This window comes from Macaca nemestrina, chromosome 6 (genome assembly GCF_043159975.1).
Source record: "Macaca nemestrina isolate mMacNem1 chromosome 6, mMacNem.hap1, whole genome shotgun sequence".
Classification (NCBI taxonomy): Eukaryota; Metazoa; Chordata; class Mammalia; order Primates; family Cercopithecidae; genus Macaca; species Macaca nemestrina.
This window is the reverse complement of record NC_092130.1, coordinates 1292269-1310869: the sequence shown is the minus strand read 5'-3', so window position 1 is coordinate 1310869 and position 18601 is coordinate 1292269. Positions and strand designations below refer to the sequence as shown.

Genomic DNA, 18601 nt, shown 5'->3' with positions numbered 1-18601 from the left:
TAAGTAAGTTCTGAGACTCTAAGGTACAACATAATAGCTATAGTTAATAATACTGTATTGTGGCTGGGTGCGGTGGCTCACGCCTGTAATCCCAGCACTTTGGGAGGCCGAGGTGGGTGGATCATGAGGTCAGGAGATCGAGACCATCCTGGCTAACACTGTGAAACCCCATCTCTACTAAAAATACAAAAAATTAGCCAGGCGTGGTGATGGGAGCCTGTAGTCCCAGCTACTCAGGAGGCTGAGGCAGGAGAATGGCGTGAACCTGGGAGGCAGAGCTTGCAGTGAGCTGAGATCCGGCCACTGCACTCCAGCCTGGGCGACAGAGCGAGACTCCATCTCAAAAAAAAAAAAAAAACAAAACTGTATTGTATACTTGAAATTTGCGAAAAGAGTAGATATTAAGTGTTCTTGACACACACACACACAAACACACACTCACAAAATAGTAACTATGTGACTACTTGACCCATGTATTATTTAGAAGTGAGTTACTAATGTGAGTAACCATGTGTTAACTAACTTGATTATGGTAATTATCTCACAGTGCATACATATATCAAATCATTACACAGTATGTTTTAAGTGTATACAGTCTTTATTTGTCAATTATACGTCAATAAAGCTGGGTGGAGGAGAAACGTGGAGCGGCTATACTAACTTCAGACGGCACAAACCTCAGAGCAAAAAAAACTATCAGGGATAAAAGGGGCCATTCTATAATGATAATGAAGCCAGTTCAGAAGACACAACAACGCTTAATGTGTAACCACAACGCGTAGATAAATCTACTATTGTAGCTGGAGACTTCAACACCCCTCTATCGGAAATAGATCTAGTGGACAGAAAAAAATTAAGGACATAGTTGAACTGAACAGCACATCAAACAACTGGGTATAATTAACGTCTATAGACAACTTTAACCAACAATAGCAGAATATTCTTCCCAAGTTCACGTGGAACGTTCATTAAATAGACTACATTCTGGGCCATAAAACATACCTTAACACACTTAAAAGAATAGAAATCATACAATGTATGCTCCCAGACCACAGTGTAATTTTTTCTTTTTTTTTTTGAGACGGGATCTCGCTCTGTCACCCAGGCTGGAGTGCAGTGGTGTGATCTTGGCTCACTGCAACCTCCACCTCCTGGGTTCAAGCGATTATCCTGCCTCAGCCTCCCAAGTAGCTGGGACTACAGGCGCACACCACCACGCCCAGCTAATTTTTGTATTTTTAGTAGAGACAGGGTTTCACCATGTTGGCCAGGTTGGTCTCAATCTCTTGACCTCGTGATCCCCCCTCAACCTCCCAAAGTGCTGGGATTACAGGGGTGAGCCACCGCACTCGGCCCACGATGTAATTAACCTAGAAATCAATAACAGACAGATAGCCAGAAAATCCCAGAATATATAGAGATTAACTCACTTCTAAATAATACATGGGTCAAAATAGGAATCTCAAGAGAAATTTAGGAATATTTTGAGCTAAATGAAACTAAAATATGCAACTTAACACTTGTGGGATGCAGTGAAAGCAGTACTTAGAGAGAAATTTATGGCATTGTATGCAAATATTAGGAAATAAGAAAGATATGAAATCAATAATCTAAGCTTCTACCACAGGAAAATAGAAAAAGAAGAGCAAATGAAATCCAAGGTGAACATAAGAAAATAAATAATAAGAATTAGAGCAGAAATCAATGAAAGTGAAAACAAGAAATCTGCCAGGTATGGTGGCTCATCCCAGCACTTTGGGAGGCTGAGTCAGGAGGATGGCTTGAGCTCACAAGTTTGAGACCAGCCTAGGCAACACAGCAAAACCTGTCTCTACCAAAAATATAAAAATTAGCCTGTCATGGTGGTGTGTGCCTGTAGTCCCAGCTACTCAGGAAGCCGAGGTGGGAAGATGCTTTGCACCTGGGAAGTAGAGGTTGCAGTGAACCAAGATCACGCCATTGCACTCCAGCCTGCGTGCCAGAGCCAGATCTTGTCTCCAAAAAGAGAGAGAGAGAGGGAAAAACAAAACACAACAAAACAAAACAAAAAAAAACAAGAAAACAGAAAATCAATAGAGAAAATGAACTGGTTCTTTGAGGAGATCAGTAAAATTTATACAGATCTTACCATTAAGGAAAAAAGAAAGAAGACACAAATTACTAATATTAGAAATGAGGCCAGGCATGGGGGCTGACGCCTGGAATCCCAGCACTGTGGGAGGCCAAGGCGGGTGGATCACGAGGTCAGGAGATCAAGACCATCTTGGCTAACATGGTGAAACCCCATCTTTACTAAAAATAAAAAAAATTAGCTGGGCGTGGTGGCGGGTGCCTGTAGTCCCAGTTACTCTGGAAGCTGAGGCAGGAGAATGGCGTGAACCCGGGAGGCAGAGCTTGCAGTGAGCCAAGATCGCACCACTGCACTCCAGCCTGGGCGACAGAGCGAGACTCTGTCTCAAAAAAAAAAAAAAAAAAAAAAAAAAGAAAGAAATGAAAGAGTGGCTGGGCATGGTGGCTCATGCCTGTAATCTCAGCACTCTGGGAGGCCGAGGTTGGGGGATCGCCTGAGGTCAGTAGTTTGAGACCAGCCTGGCCAACATGGTGAAATTCTGTCTCTACGAAAAATACAAAAACTAGCTAGGTGTGGTGGACTGTGCCTGTTAATTCCAGCTACCCAGGAGACTGAGGCAGAAGAATAGCTTGAACCCAGGAGGCGGAAGTTGCAGTGAGCCGAGATCACACCACTGCACTCCAGAAATGAAAGAGGGACATCACCATAGTCCCCACAGGCATTAAAAGGATACTACAGGAATACTATAAACAATTCTATGCCCACAAATAGCCTAGATGACATGGACCAATTCCTTGAAAGACACGATCTGCCAAAACTCACACAAGAAAAAACAGACTATCTGAATAGTCCTATATCAGTTAAAGAAATTGATTCACACTTGAACCCAGGAGGCAGAGGCTGCAGTAAGCCGAGATTGCGCCACTGCACTCCACCTGGCAACAGAGCCAGACCATCTCAAAAAAAAAAGAAGAAAGAAAGAAATTGATTCAATAATTAATAACCTTGCAAAATAGAAAGCACCATGTGAGGCTGAATGTGGTGGCTCACGTCTGTAATCCCAGCACTTTGGGAGGCCAAGGCAGGTGGATCACTTGAGGTCAGGAGTTCGAGACCAGCCTGGCCAACATGGTGAAACCCCATCTCTACTAAAAGTACAAAAATTAGCCAGGTGTGGTAGCACATGCCTGTAGTCCCAGCTACTTAGGAGGCCAAGGCAAGAGCATCTCTTGAAGCTGGGAGGCAGAGGTTTCAGTGAGCCAAGATTGCACCACTGTACTCCAGCCTGGGCGACAGAACAAGACTCCAACTCAAAAAAAAAAAGAAAAAGAGGCCGGGTGCGGTGGCTCAAGCCTGTAATCCCAGCACTTTGGGAGGCCGAGACGGGCGGATCACGAGGTCAGGAGATCAAGACCATCCTGGCTAACCCGGTGAAACTCCGTCTCTACTAAAAAATACAAAAAAAAAAACTAGCCAGGCGTGGTGGCGGGCGCCTGTAGTCCCAGCTACTCGGGAGGTTGAGGCAGGAGAATGGCGTAAACCCGGGAGGCGGAGCTTGCAGTGCGCTGAGATCCGGCCACTGCACTCCAGCCTGGGTGACAGAGCGAGACTCTGTCTCAAAAAAAAAAAAGAAAAAGAGGAAAAAAAAAAAAAAGGACTGTGCTAGATGGGTTCACTGGTGAATTCTACCAAATATTTAGAGAAGAAATTAAAATTCTCTACAATCTCTTCCAGAAGTTAGAAGCAGAGGGAATACTTCTGAACTCACTCTGTGAAGTCAGCATTATCGTAATCCCAAAAGTAGACAAAGGCATTATAAGATAATAAAATGGCAGACCAGTATCTCTCATAAACATGTATGCAAAAATCCTCAAAGAAAAACTAGCAAATAGAATCCCACAACGTCTAAAAAACTTTATGCACATTGACCAAGTATGTGAGACTAATTGAATATTCAAAAACCAATTAATGTAATGTAATTCATTACATCAACAGACAAAAGAAGAAAAATCATATGATAATCTCAGGAACTGCAATAAAAAGCATCTTCCTCAACTTGATGAAGAACATCTACCAAAAACCTACAGCTAACATCATCCTTATGGTAAGAAGCTACCAGTTTTCCCATTAAGACTGGGATCAAGGGCTGGGCACGTGGCTCATGCCTATAACCCCAACACTTTGGGAAGCCAAGGTGGGTGGATCACCTGAAGCCAGGAGTTTGAGACCAGCGTGGCCAACATGAGGAAAACCTGTCTCTACTAAAAATATAAAAATTAGCCAGTCTAGGTGGTGCACACCTGTAATCCCAGCTACTGAGGCACAAAGCTGAGGCACAAGGATAACTTGAACCCAGGAGGTTGCAGTCAGCCAAGTTCATGCCACTGCACTGCTGCCTGGGCAACAAAGTGAGACCGTGTCTCAAAAAAAAAAAAAAAAAAAAAAAGAAAGAGAGAAAGAAAAAGACTGGGAACAAGGCAAAGATGTCCCCTCTCACCTTTTCTTTTCAATATCATACTGGAAGTTCTTGTTAATGCAATAAGACAATCACAGGAACTGAAAGGAATATGGATTGGGAAGGAAGATAAAACTATCCTTGTTCACAGATGACATGACTTTCTATGTAGAAAGTCTAAAAGAACCAGCAACAAAAAAACCTGGAAATCATAAGTGATTAGAGCAAGGCTTCAGGATACAAGGCAAATATACAAAAGTTCCTTCCTTATGTGTGAGCAATGAACAAGTGGAATTTGAAAGGAAAAACATACTACTTTAATTAGCACCCAAAAGAGTGTAATACTTAGATATAAATCTAACAAAACATGTACAGGATCTGTATGAGGAAAACTGCGAAACTCTAAGGAAAGAAATAAAAGAACTAAATAAATGGAGAGATATTCCATGTTCATGGATAGAAAGATTCAATACTGTCCAGATGTCAGTTGTCTTAGTCTGTTCAGGCTACTATAACAAAAATAACTTAAACTGGGTATTTTATAAATAGCAAAATTTATTGCTGACAGTTCTGGAAACTGGGAAATCCAAGATCAAGGCGCCAGCAGATTTGGTGTTTGGTGAGGGCCTGTTCGTCACAGATGGCACCTTCTCATATGGCAGAATGGGCAAACAAGCCTTATAGAAAGAGCTACAACCTCTTCTATAAGGATATTAATCCCATTCATAAGGGCAGAGCCCTCATGACTTAATCACCGTCCAAAGGCTACACATTTTAGTATGATTGCATTGAGGATTAGGTATCAATATATGAATTTTGTGGGGACGCAAACATTTAAACCATAACATCAGTTCTTCTCAACTTGAGCTATAGGTTAAATGCAATCATAGTGAAATTCCCAGCAAGTTATTTTGTGAATATCTATGAATTTATTCTAAAGTTTATATAGAGAGGCAAGAAGACCCAGATCCATCAATACAATATTGAAGGAGAAGAATAAAGTTGGAGGACTGACAGTACCAGATTTCACTATTACTTAAAGCTACAGCCATCAAGACAGTATGGTGTTGGTGACAGAACAGACAAACAGATCGATGGAACAGAATAGAGAGCCCAAACAGGAATAGACCCACACAAATACAGTCAACTAATATTTGACAAAGGAGCAAAGGCAATCCTATGGAGCAAAGATAGCCTTCATCAAATGGTGATGGGCATCTATATTAATTTGTTCTCACACTGCGGATAAAGACATACCTGACACTGGCCGGGCGTGGTGGCTCAAGCCTGTAATCCCAGCACTTTGGGAGGCCGAGGCGGGCGGATCACAAGGTCAGGAGATCGAGACCACAGTGAAACCCCGTCTCTACTAAAAATACAAAAAATTAGCCGGGCGCGGTGGCGGGCGCCTGTAGTCCCAGCTACTCAGGAGGCTGAGGCAGGAGAATGGCGGGAACCCGGGAGGCGGAGCTTGCAGTGAGCCGAGATCGCGCCACTGCACTCCAGCCTGGGCAACAGTGTGAGACTCCGTCTCAAAAAAAAAAAAAAAAAGACATACCTGACACTGGGTAATTTATAAAGGAAAGAGATTTAATTGACTCACAGTTCAGCATGGCTGGGGAGGCCTCAGGAAACTTACAATCATGGAGGAAGAGGAAGCAAACACTTCCTTCTTAACATGATGTCAGCAAGAAGTGCCAAGCAAAAGGGGAAAAGTCCCCTTATAAAACCATTAGATCTTGTGAGAACTCACTCATTATCATGAGAACAGCATGACAGTAACCACCCCTATGATTACCTCCTACCGGGTCCCTCCCATAGCACTCGGGGATTATGAGAACTGCAATTCAAGATGAGATCTGGGTGGGGACACAGCCAAACCATATCAGCATCTATGTTGGGGGCAGGGGAAATAATCTAGAGACAATCCTTCCATCCTTCACAGAAATTAACTCAAAATAGGTCACAGTCTTAAATAAAATGCAGAACTATAAAACTCCTAGAAGATAACATAGGAAAAAACCTAGATGACTTTTTAGATGCAAAATACAAAAGGCATGATCTGTGAAGGAAAAAATCGGTAAGCTGGACTTCATTAAAAATAAAAACATGTTCTGAAAAAGACGCTGTCAAAAGAATGAGAAGACAACCCATAGACTGGAAGAAAACATTTGCAAAAGAAAAAATATGTGATAAAGGACTGTTATCCAAAATGCAACAAAAAACTCTGTAAGAGAAAGAACAACCCAATTTTAAAAATGGGCAAAACCGGGCGCAGTGGCTCACACCTGTAATCCCGGCACTTTGGGAGGCTGAGGCGGGCGGATCACGAGGTCAGGAGATCGAGACCATCCTGGCTAACACAGTGAAACACAGTCTCTACTAAAAATACAAAAAATTGGCTGGGCGTGGTGGCGGCGCCTGTAGTCCCAGCTACTCGGGAGGCTGAGGCAGGAGAATGGCGTGAACCCAGGAAGCGGAGCTTGCAGTGAGCCAAGATCGCACCACCACACTCCGGTCTGGGTGACAGAATGAGACTCTGTCTCAAAAAAAAAAAAAAAAGAAAAGAAAAAAATGATGTTAATAGCAGAGGGGTTGTGCAGAGGGGTGAGTGGCAATGGTGCAGGGGATATACAGGAATTCTCTGTACTTTCCACTCAGTTTTGCTGTGAGCCTAAAACTTCTCTTTAAAAATAGTCTATTTTTGGCCAGGTGCCGTGGCTTACACCTGTATTCCTAGCACTTTGGGAGGCCGAGGCAGGTGGATCACCTGAGGTCAAGGAGTTCAAGATTAGCCTGGCCAACATGGTGAAACCCCATTGCTACCAAATCAACAAAAATTAGCTGGGCATGACGGTGGGTGCCTGTAATTCCAGCTACTCGGGAGTCTGAGACGGGAGAATCACTTGAACCCGGGAGACAGTGGTTGCAGTGAGCCGAGATGGCGCCACTGTAGTCCAGCCTGGGCGGCTGAGCGAGACTCCATCTCAAACAAACAAAACAAAGTTTATTTTTTTAAAATTGTAAGAATTGGGCAGAAAACAGATCCCTAATACCGCTGAGCCAGCCTGAGTCCCCTCTCGCCTTTTGTTTCCCTTTGGTATTGCCTGGCCTAGACCCACAGGCTGCCTGAAACCCAGATGCAAGTGCTGGGTGTGAACAGAAAGACCTCTAAGAGAAGCCCTTGATGCAAAGAGTGGGGACAGAGGCCCGTAGGTATAAGAGAGTGGGGGAAATCTGCTTGCTTCCATCTCTTCCACCCTGCCCTCCAGGTGGTCTCACAGTGTTGCAGCAACAGTAGCTCTGGAAGGTCCCTGAAACTCTGAGGGAGGAAAACCCTTCCTGACTGTGGGCCCAGGAGGATCGGGGAATCCCCACAGCGTCTGATTTCTGTGTTCTCACACCGCCTGGCTCCACAGGCAGATACAGCAGGAGGAAGTACATGACCGAGCAGGAAAACTACAGTCCTAGCACTCTAGTTAGAAACTCAGGAAGTTTGGGGTGGGTGGGGCGACTGGAGGTAAAAAAGTGTTGGAGAGATTGCATAGAGGAAGAAGCTTTAAAAAGTCTATCTGATATGTATATAATTTCGTCTGAACTCTTGCACTCACCTCTTAGCTGGCCATATGCATGCATGAGTCTGACCCTAAACATCAAATTGATGGCTCTGAGATCTAAACTATAGGGTAGACCACCATTCAGGTCCCAGATTAGCCACTGGGTGCCGCACACACAGGACAAATATAAATACCACTGCGAAGGCTTTGCAAAGTGAACTGAGATTGGAATCACAGTTCTCAGAAAGCAGGTAAGCACTTGGCTGCTAAAATATGGAAACGAAAACTCAACGTTCTCCATTAGAGCTATACAAGACTTAGAGTTCCATAATGTGATATTCAAAATGCCCAGGACCCAAGAGTGCTCAATATATGAAGAACTGGGGAAATCTTGACAACTCTCAAGGGAAAAGACAGTCAACAGATGACAACCCAGAGATGACACAGAAGCTGTTAGAAGATTTTAAAGCAATGATCACAGTCATGTTCCGGGAAGTCAGGGCAAATAGCTCTTTGAAAGGAGTGGAAAGATAGACATTTTTAGCAGAGAAATAGAAGATATTAAAAATAACCCATTGGCAATTTTAAAACTTGAAAGAACAATAAGCAGGTCTGATGTGGTGGCTCACACTTGTAATCCCAGTGCTTTGGGAGACCGAAGCGGGAGGATCTCTCAAGGCCAGGAATTTGAGACCAGCCTGGGCAACATAGTAAGACCTCATGTCTACAAAAAATTTAAAAATTAGCCTGACGTGATGGTGTGCACCTGTAGTCCTAGCCACTTGGGAGGCTGAGGTGGGAGGCTCACTCCAGCCCAGGAGTTCAAGGCTGCAGTGAGCTATGATTGGGCCACTGTACTCAGCCTGGGTGACAGAGGAAGACCCTGTCTGTAGTAATAATAATAGACTGGGGAAGAAATTACTGAACTTGGAGATAGAGCAAAGTAAATTACTTACAATGACTGGATGACTACAGAGAAGAACAATGTAGAAAAAAATGAACACAGCCTCAAGCCTGTGAGACATATCAAAGGGCCTAACATTCATGTCATCATAATTCCAAAAGAAAAGGTGAAATAGTGAAAAGGAGTGTGAAAACATTTTTGAAAAAGAATGACTGAAAACTCCCCAAATTTGGCAAAAAAAAAAAAAAAAACCCAACCAAAAAAACCCAAAAAACAAAAAAACTACACAGGAACTTACAAATTTAAGAAGCTAAGCAAAACACAAACAGGATAAACTTAAAGAAATCCATGCCCACACACATCATGTACTGAAACTAATGATAAACAAGTATATCTTTAAAGTAGTCAGAAAAAAAGGACACAGTATAAATATGGAAACATCCATTCAAATAACTGTGGATTTCGCATCAGAAGCCATGGCACACAGAAGAGAATGGAAGACTATTGTTAAACTGTGGAAAGGAAAGAATGGTTCAATATGGAATTTCAGATCTAGTAAAAATCTCCTCCAGGAATGAGGTGAAATAAAGACATTCTCAGAGGAAGAGAAACTAAGATAATTTGTCACTGGTACACTAGCTTTAAAATATTTTAGAGGAATTTTTTTTGAGACAGAAGGGGAACAGCAGAAATAAAGGAAGAAGAACCCAAACTGTAAATAGGTGGGTAAATACATAGGCTGTTCTTCTATTAGGTTCTTTAAAATACTTTAAAACATGTTTGATGTTAGGCTGGGTGTAGTGGCTCACGCCTGTAATCCCAGCACTTTGGGAGGCTGAGGCAGACAAATCATGAGGTCAGGAGATCGACACCATCCTGGCTAACATGGTGAAACCCCGTCTCTACTAAAAATACAAAAATTAGCTGGGCGTGGTGGCGGGCGCCTGTAGTCCCAGCTACTGAGGAGGCTGAAGCAGGAGAATGGCGTGAACCTGGGAGGCGGAGCTTGCAGTGAGCCGAGATCACGCCAATGCACTCCAGTCTGGGCAACAGAGTAAGACTCCGTCTCAAAAAAAAAAGAAAAGAAAAGAAAAAGAAAAAAAACAAAACATGTTTGATGTTAAAAATAAAAAACTGGCCAGGCACGGTACCTCACACCTGTAATCCCAGCACTTTCTGAGGTGGGCGGATCACCTGAGGTCGGGAGTTCAAGACCAGCCTGACAAACATGGAGAAACCCCATCTCTACTAAAAATACAAAATCAGCTGGGCGTGGTGGGCATGCCTGTAATCCCGGTTACTCAGGAGGCTGAGGCAGTAGAATCACTTGAACCTGGGAGGCGGAGGTTGTGGTGAGCCAAGATGGCACCACTGCACTCCAGCCTGGATGACAAGAGAGAAACTCCATCTCACAAAAAAAAAAAAATTAAAAAGAAATATGAAAAAATTCTCAAATAACTCAAAAGATGGCATCTTCAGGCTGATAACCACACTATCTTGATCACTGTAACTTTAAAAATTCTGAAATCTGGTATGAGTTAGTCCTTCATTGTTCTCAAAAGTTATCTTGGCTGTTGTCGGTCCTTCGCATTTCCGTAAGAGTTTTAGAATCACCTAGTCAATGCTCACAAAACAGCTTCCTGGGATTGTGACTGAGATCGTACTGAATCTGTAGGTTAACTGTGGTAGCACAAACATATTAGCAGTATCTCCCCGTTTATTTAGATATTCTTTAATGTTTCTCAGATATGGTTTGCAGTGTGAATACACAGGCCTTTCACATATTTTCAAAGATTTGTCATATTTTAATGCTATTTTAAATGATGTTTATTTTTAACTTCAATATCTCATTTTTCAATCCTGATGTATAGAAATATAATTAATTTTGTATATTTATTTTGAACTCTGCAATCTTGCTAAACCCAGTTATGAATTCTAGTAGGGTTGTTTTTTTTTTTTTTTGTAGATTTCATCATAGTTTCTCCATAGGGGATCATGCCATCTGTGAATAAAACCATTGTTTTTTTCTTCTTTCCCAATTTGGATGACTTTTATTTCTTTTTTATGCCTGACTGCACTGGCTAGAGCCTCCAGTACAATCCTGAGTGGAGGTGGTGACAGTGAATATTTTTGCCACATTCCTGGTTGTAGGAAAAGGTATTTAGCCTTTCAGTATTAATATTAGGTTAGCTGGAGGTTTTCCATATGCTCTTTACCAGGTGGAGGAAGTTCCCTGGTTTGCTGAAAGTTGTTTTTATCAGGAGTAGATGTTGGATTTTGTCAAATGCTTTTTCTTTATTGACTGAGGTGATTATATGATTTTTATTTTTTAGTTTCTTCATATGGTGTACTAGTTTCCTATGGTAACAGATTACCACAAACTTGGTCTCTTTAAAACACAAAAATTGATTCCGTCATGGTTATGGAGGCTAGAAATCTGGAATCAAGGTGTCAGCCGTGCCATGCTCACTCAAGCTCCAGGGAAGAACCTTCCTGCCGTTTCCAGCGTCTGGAGGCCCCAGACCTTCCTTGGGCAGTGGTGACGTCACGCTGGTCTCTGTCTGCCTCCACCTCACACGGCCTTGTTTGTCTCTGTGACCACTTCTCTCCTTACAAGGATACCAGTCACTGGACCCAGGGACCACCCTAAGTTCAGGACAGTTTCATTTAAGATCCTTAACTAATCACATCTAAAAAGACTATTTCCAAATAAGGTCACATTCTGAGGTTCTGGGTGGACATGACTTTTTTTTTTTTTTTTTTTTGGGACATGGCCTCACTCTGTTGTCTAGGCTGAAGGGCAGTGGCACGATCACGTCTCACTGCAGCCTCAAAGACCTGGACTCAGGCAATCCACCTGCCTCAGCCTCCCAGGTAGCCAAGGCCACAGGTGCATGCCACTACACACAGCTAATTTTTAAATTTTTTGTAGAGACAGTGTCTTACTATGTTACCCAGGCTTATCTCAAACTCCTGGGCTTAAGCAATCCTCCCACCTCAGCCTCCCAAAGTGCTGGAATTACAGACATGAGCCACTGTGCCCGGCCAATATACAATTTTTTTTTTTTTTTTGAGACAGAGTCTCATTCTTACTGCCCAGGCTGGAGTGCAATGGCGCAATCTCTGCCCACCGCAACCTGCACCTCCCGGGTTCAAGCGTCTCTCCTGCCTCAGCCTCCTGAGTAGCTGGGATTACAGGCATGCACTCCCACACCCGGCTAATTTTGTATTTTTAGTAGAGATGGGGTTTCTCCGTGTTGGTCAGGCTGGTCTTGAACTCCCGACCTCGGGTGATCTGCCTGCCTCGTCTCCCAAAGTGCTGGGATTACAGGTGTGAGCCACTGCGCCCAGCCAACATACATTTTTGAGGGACATTATTCAACCCACTAAACATGACATATTTTATTGTTTGATTTTTGAATGCTAAGCCAAACTTGTCTTCTTGAGATAAACCCCTATTGCTCATAATGTATTAATCTTTATATATATTGAAGAATGTGATTTGTTAAACTTTTCTTTTAAAAAATTCATCTATATTCATTAGAGATTTTAGTCTGTAATTTTCTTTTCTTGTAATATCTTTGGATTATTATTATTATTATTATTTTGAGATGGATTCTCACTCCATCACCCAGGCTGGAGTGCAGTGGCAGTATCTTGGCTCACTGCAAGCTCTGCCTCCTGGGGTCAAGCGAGTCTCCTGTCTCAGCCTCCCAAGTAGCTGGGATTACTGGTGCCCACCACCACATCTGGCCTTGTCTTTGGTTTTGATATTAACATAATAGCAGCCTTATAGAAATAGTTGGGAAATATTCTCTTCACTTCAATTTTATGGATTTGAGTAAAATTGTTATTGTTTCTTCTTTAAATGTTTGGTAGAATTCTCCAGTGAAAGCACCAGGGTCTGTAGCTTTCTTTGTGGGTGAGTTTGTAACTACGAATTTAATTTATTTAATAAACAAAGTGCTATTTAAGTAATCTGTTTCTTCTTGAGTCATTTTTAATGTTTGTGGCTTCCAAGGAATTTACAAATTTTATCTAGGCTTTCAAATTTATAGAAAAGATTTCCCCTTCCTTCCTTCCTTCCTTTCTCTCTCTTTTTTCTTTCTTCTCCTTCTTTCCTTCCTTCTTCCTTTCCTTTCCCTTCTTTTTCTTTTCTTTTCTTTTTTTTGATGGAGTCTCGCTCTGTTGCCCAGGCTAGAGTATAGTGGTGCTATCTCGGCTCACTGCAACCTCCCCTGCCTGGGTTCAAGCAATTCTCCTGTCTCAGCCTCCCAAGTAGCTGGGATTACAGGCACACACCACCATGCCTGGATAATTTTTTTATTTTTACTAGAGACGGGGTTTTGCCATGTTGCCCAGGCTGGTCTTGAACTCCTGGGCTCAGGCAATCCACCCACTTTGACCTCCAAAAGTGCTAGGATTACAGGTGTGAGCCACTGCATCTGGCCTCTGTTGTTCAATGCCACCCAGGCTGGAGTGCAGTGGTGCAATCATAGCTCACTGCAGCCTCAAACTCCTGGGCTCAAGGGATCCTCCTGCTTTAGCCTCCTGAGTAGCTAGGACTATAGGTGTGCACCAGCATGCTTGGCTAATTTTTAAAATCTTCTTTGTAGAGATAAGATCTTGCTATGTTGCCCAGGCTGGTCTTGAACCCCTGACCTCAAAAGATCCTCCCACCTTCACCTCCAAAGTGTTGGGTTTACAGTTGTGAGCCACCATGCCTGCCCATCACTTTTATTTTTGAAAAATATTTTCACTATTCCAATGTCTTCTCCAGACAAGAAATCTAGTGTCATCCTCATCTTTGTTCCTCTGTATATAAGTTTTATTTTGCTGGTTGCTTTCAAGTTTTTCTCTTTATTACTGTTTTTTGTTTGTTTGTTTGGTTTTGAGACGAAGTCTCGCTCTGTCGTCCAGGCTGGAGTGCAGTGGCATGATCTCTGCTCACTGCAAGCTCCGCCTCCCAGGTTCACACCATTCTCCTGCCTCAGCCTCCCAAGTAGCTGGGACTAAAGGTGCGCGCCACCACGTCCAGCTAATTTTTTGTATTTTCAGTAGAGATGGGGTTTCACCGTGTTAGCCAGGATGGTCTCGATCTCCTGACCTTGTGATCCACCCACCTCGACCTCCCAAAGTGCTGGGATTACAGGCGTGAGCCACTGCGCCTGGCCCGGCCTATTACTGGTGTTAAGCATTGTGATTATGATGTGATTTTCTTCTGGTTTCTTTTGCTTGGGCTTTGTTGAGCTTCCTGCATCTGTGGATTTATTTTTAATTAACTTTGGGAAACTTGGGACCATTATTTCTTCAAGTATTTTTTCTGTTCCTTTTCTTCTCTCTCTTCTCCTTTGGTGATTCCAAATTACACATGTATTACGTTGTTTGAAGCCTTCCTACAAATCATTTATGCTCTTTTCATTTCTAAATTTATTTTTTTTCTCCTTGTCTTTCAAATTCACTACCCTTTTCCCCCTAAAATGTTTGATCTGCCCTTAATCCCACTCAGTGTATTTTTCATATTAGGCATCATAATTTTCATCTCTGAAAGTTCTGTGTTCATAATTAACGTACTGAATGTTGTAATCTGGGCACAGTAACTGTCTTAATGTTCTTATCTGCTAATTCTAACACATAAATCAGTTCTGGGAAGTCGTGATTTGATGATTCTTCCCATTATGAGTCATGCTTTCTGGCTTCTTTGTATGCCAGGTGATCTTTGACTGGATGCTAGATCCTGTGAATTTTATCTTGTTGTGTGCTGAATATTTCTGTATTCTATAGGAATTCTTGAACTTTGTTCTAAGATGCAGTTAAGTTACTTGGAAACTACTTGATCCTTTCAGGTCTTGCTTTCACTACTTGTTATGCAGGTCCAAAGCAGGGCTGTCTAGGGGTAATTATTCCGTATTATTAAGACAAGACTTCCCTGAACACTGTACCCAATAGCCCGTGAGTGATGAGTTTTTCCCATAAGCCGGTGAGAACAGTGTTCCCAGCCCTGTTTGAGTTTCAGGCTGTGTCCAGGCTGTGCGCCTTGTCACCCTTCCATGAGGTTCTTGCCCTGGCCATGGGTAGTTTCCACATGTGATGCGCTCTTGTGCTCTGGTGACTACTCAGGAGGGCCCTGTACAAATCTCCCCAGTTCTCCCTCTGCACAGCTCTCTCCTCCCTGGAATTCTGTCCTGTGACCTTCAGTGGCCTTGTTCTCTCACCCTCAACCACATCTCCTCAACTCAGGGAGGCTGCTGAGTCTGCCTCAGTGTCCTCTTGTGCTCCACGGCCTGGAACCTTCTCAAGGCAAATGAGGATAATTGTAGGGAGCATCTTGTTTGCTTCTCCTGTCAGGGATTACTGTCCCACATTGTCCTGTGTCTTGAAAACCATTGTTTTACAAAATTTTTCCTGGTTTTGTTTATTTGTTGCTGCTGTTTTAGGAAGGAGGGTCAGTCTGGTCCCTGCTTATCGATCTTGGCCAAAAGTGGAACTCCATGCTTTTCGATTTTTTTTTTTTTTTTTTTTTTTGAGACGGAGTCTCGCTCTGTCGTCCAGGCTGGAGTGCAGTGGTGCAATCTCGGCTCACTGCAAGCTCCGCCTCCCGGGTTCACACCATTCTCCTGCCTCAGCCTCCTGAGTAGCTGGGACTACAGCCGCCCGCCACCTCGCCCGGCTAATTTTTTGTATTTTTAGTAGAGACGGGGTTTCACCATGGTCTCCATCTCCTGACCTCGTGATCTGCCCGCCTCGGCCTCCCAAAGTGTTAGGATTACAGGCGTGAGCCACCGCGCCCAGCCGCTTTTTGATTTTAAGACATTATAAAGTTATGGTAATCAAGACAGTGTGGTGCTGGAGAGGGGGCAGACACACAGACGAATTTGAAGGAATAGAAAGTCTAGAAATTGACCCATACAATTACGGCCAATTGATCTTTTAGAAAGGTACAAAGACGATTTGACAAAGAATGGAAAATATTTTCAACAATTTTGTTGCAATAATAATGAACCTCAATCCAAACCTCACATTATACAAAAATTAAGTCAAAATGGATCATATATGTAAATATAAAATGAAAACTTAGAAAACTTAAAAAGTGTAGGAGAAAACCTTCATGATCTTAGCTTAGGCAAAGAGTTCTTAGATACAATACCAAAAGCATGACCCATAAAAGTAAAACTTAATAGAGCCAGGTGTGGTGGCTCATGTCTGTAATCTCAGCTGGGGCGGGTGGATCACATGAGGTCAGGAGTTCAAGGCCAGCCTGGCCAACACGGTGAAATCCCTTCTCTACTAAAAATACAAAAATTAGCCAGTTGTGGTGGCGGGTGCCTGTAGTCCCAGCTACTTGGGAGGCTGAAGCGGGAGCATTGCTTGAACCAGGGAGGCAGAGGTTGCAGTGAGCCAAGACCGTGCCACTGCACTCCAGCCTGGGCGACAGAGACTCTGTCTCAAAGGGAAAAAAAAAAAAAAAAAAAAAGTAAAACTTGATAAATATGACTTCACCAAACTGGAAACGTTTTGCTCTGCAAATTAAAACCAAAATGAGATACCATCACATACCTTTGAGAATGACTAGAATTAAGCAAACCCTCAAATAAACTCTATCAATATCAAGTGCTGGATACAAAGTACCTGGAACTCACATCCATTGCTGGTGGGAGTGTAAACACGGTGCAGCCACTCTGGGTAAGTTTAGCAGCTTCTTACAGAGTCAAACTTGTGCTTATAGATGACTAGGGAGTCCCACTCTTAGGTGTTTCTGAGAGAAATGAAAACATATATTCACACAAAAATCTTACACAAATATTTACAGCAGCTCAATTCATAATTGCCAAAAAATCAGAAATAACACAAACAAGTGAAGGATAAATAAACTGTGGTTCATTCATAACATGAAAGACTACTCAGCAATAAGAACAATGAGTTATTGATGCATGCGGTAACATGCATGAATGTCAGAGGCCCTCTGCTGGAGTCAGACTCAATAAGAAGTTATAGGACATACCCAAAAAGATAAATCTATCAGTGGTAACCAGGAGTTAAGTATAGGGGTTGAGTTTTCCTTTTATTTTTTTTGAGACAGAGTCTCACTCCATCGCCCAGGCTAGGGTGCAATGGCACCATCTCGTCTGACTACAACCTCCATCTCCCAGGTTCAAGTGATTCTCATGCCTCTGCCTCCCGAGTAGCTCAGGCTGAAGGCACATGCCACCATGCCCAGCTGAATTTTTGTATTTTTAGTAGACATGGGTTTTACCATGTTGGCCAGGCTGGTCTCAAACTCCTGACTTCAGGTGATCCATCCGCCTCAGCCTCCCAAAGTGCTGGGATTATAGGTGTGAATCACCTCACCCTGTCAAGTGGCTGGGTTTTCTACAAAGGGGTGGCATGAGGGAGTTTCGGGGGGTGGCTAAACTATTTTTTTTTTTGAGATGGAGTCTCGCTCTGTCATCAGACTGGAGTGCAGTGGCGCAATCTCGGCTCACTACAACCTCCGCCTCCCGGGTTCAAGCGATTATCCTGCCTCAGCCTCCTGAGTAGCTGGGACTACAGGTGTGTACTACCACACCTGGCTACTTTTGTTTGTTTGTTTTTTGAGATGGAGTCTCGCTCTGTGGCGCAGGCTGGAGTGAGTGGCACGATCTCAGCTCACTGCAAGCTCCGCCTCCCGGGTTCACACCATTCTCCTGCCTCAGCCTCCCGAGTAGCTGGGACTACAGGCCCCGCCACCATGCCCGGCTAATTTTTTTGTATTTTCAGTAGAGACAGGGTTTCACCGTGTTAGCCAGGATGGTCTCGATCTCCTGACCTCATGATCTGCCCGCCTCGGCCTCCCAAAGTGCTGGGACTACAAGCGTGAGCCACCGCGCCCGGCCAATATTTTGTATTCTAGTTGTGATTGTGGCCAGCCTTCTCCAAGGCTAGATGCTGGACACTCTTCTCCAGTTACATAGCCATTCCATAAGTCCTTATTTGGCTCCTGTAATGTGCACAACACTGGGCAGGACACAACACTGGGGAATAAGTCAAACCTGGATGTTGCCAGCTGTGGAGCTCCAGATGTTCCAAATGTGAGCAAGTGGCAAGGCAGGGCACGAGCCCCACAGTCCTCAAGCCAGATGCTCAAAAGCCATGACTCCACGGTCTCCGGCCCAAGATCTGTGCTGCAGAATCCTTGCTGAGCCACTCTCGGTAAGTCCTGTCCACTTTTATGATTTCTCAACTATGTTGTGTTTAGAAATCAGTCCTGTCACAGTTCTTCTCCCAGGGTGGTGTCTGAGTTCCAGGCGCTCAGAGGTGAGAGGGGCTGGGGAGGGACCCGGATGGAAGGCTCGCGCTGCAGCAGCTCCCGTAGGGCCCGGATGGAGGGCTCGCGCTGCAGCAGCTCCCGTAGGGCCCGGATGGAGGGCTCGCGCTGCAGCAGCTCCCGTAGGGCCCGGATGGAAGGCGCGCGCTGCAGCAGCTCCCGTAGGGCCCGGATGGAGGGCTCGCGCTGCAGCAGCTCCCGTAGGGCCCGGATGGAGGGCTCGCGCTGCAGCAGCTCCCGTAGGGCCCGGATGGAAGGCGCGCGCTGCAGCAGCTCCCGTAGGGCCCGGATGGAAGGCGCGCGCTGCAGC

At 44.0% G+C, this 18601-nt stretch overlaps 1 long non-coding RNA gene across 2 annotated transcripts; it reads right to left on the bottom strand.

Annotated features, from left to right (window-relative positions):
* Window positions 1-253: 253 nt before the first annotated feature.
* On the bottom strand, window positions 254-18336 carry LOC105483984 (uncharacterized). Of its 2 annotated transcripts, none has more exons than XR_011624195.1 (3): window positions 18017-18336; window positions 16617-16743; window positions 254-835 (listed from the first exon to the last, which is right to left on the bottom strand). It is a non-coding gene; the product is annotated as an uncharacterized lncRNA (long non-coding RNA). The 2 variants fall into 2 exon arrangements; XR_011624196.1 differs by having other exon boundaries at window positions 16628-16743.
* Window positions 18337-18601: the final 265 nt, after the last annotated feature.